Below are 865 nucleotides of genomic sequence, written 5' to 3' on the forward strand. Positions count from 1 at the left end.
ACACACACACACACACACACACACACACACACACACACACACACACATATACTTAAATAAAAATAATAAAAGTAAATATTTAGAAATGTCTAAAAGGCCACTGTGCCTACCCCAGTGGGTAAGCAGTAAATGTCTTGTGAAATAGGTTGGTGCAGAACTTTCCCTAGCAGAATGACCATATGACTGATACCCCTATGAGGAACCAAGACTCCCTTGAGGTTTATTTGGGACAGAGTGTGGGAAGGATGAACAGCCACATGCCCAAACACTGCCTTGTGGCTGGACCATCAGCCCTGTCAGGGTAAAACAAAGACCCTTGTCCAATCCTTGTGACCACTGAAGGTGATTTATTTTTTCCTGAGAAAGGGTTCCTCTGTGTAGACTCGGCTGTCCTGAACTCGCTTTGTAGACCAGGCTAGCCTTATACTCACATAGATCTGCCTGCTTCTGCCTTACTGAGTGCTGGGGCTACAGGCATATACCACTGCACTTGGCTGCTGAAGGTTATTTTAAAGCTCCAGAGTATTGTCATCTGTTAATAAGACCAACTATAACCTGCATTAGCTTTTCTTTGACTACTATGATCATATATTTGACAAGAATCCACTTAATGAAAGGTTTGTTTTTGCACTCAATTGAGAGGCTGTAGTCTGTCATGGCAGGGAAGGGGGCATGGCACCAGGAGTGTGGGACAGCTGGCCACATCACCTCCATAATCAGTAAGTAGGGCAGGATAAGAAACCCCAAGCCCCACCTTTAGAAAACCCATTTCTTCCAGCTAGGCCAGATTAGTTGGAAATCATGTATTCAAACATGTGACCCAGGGGCCCATTTTGTATTCAAACCACAACACAGGACTTCTTCA

Source organism: Psammomys obesus, unplaced genomic scaffold (assembly GCF_907164565.1).
Source record: "Psammomys obesus unplaced genomic scaffold, mPsaObe1.curated_primary_1811, whole genome shotgun sequence".
NCBI lineage: Eukaryota > Metazoa > Chordata > Mammalia > Rodentia > Muridae > Psammomys > Psammomys obesus.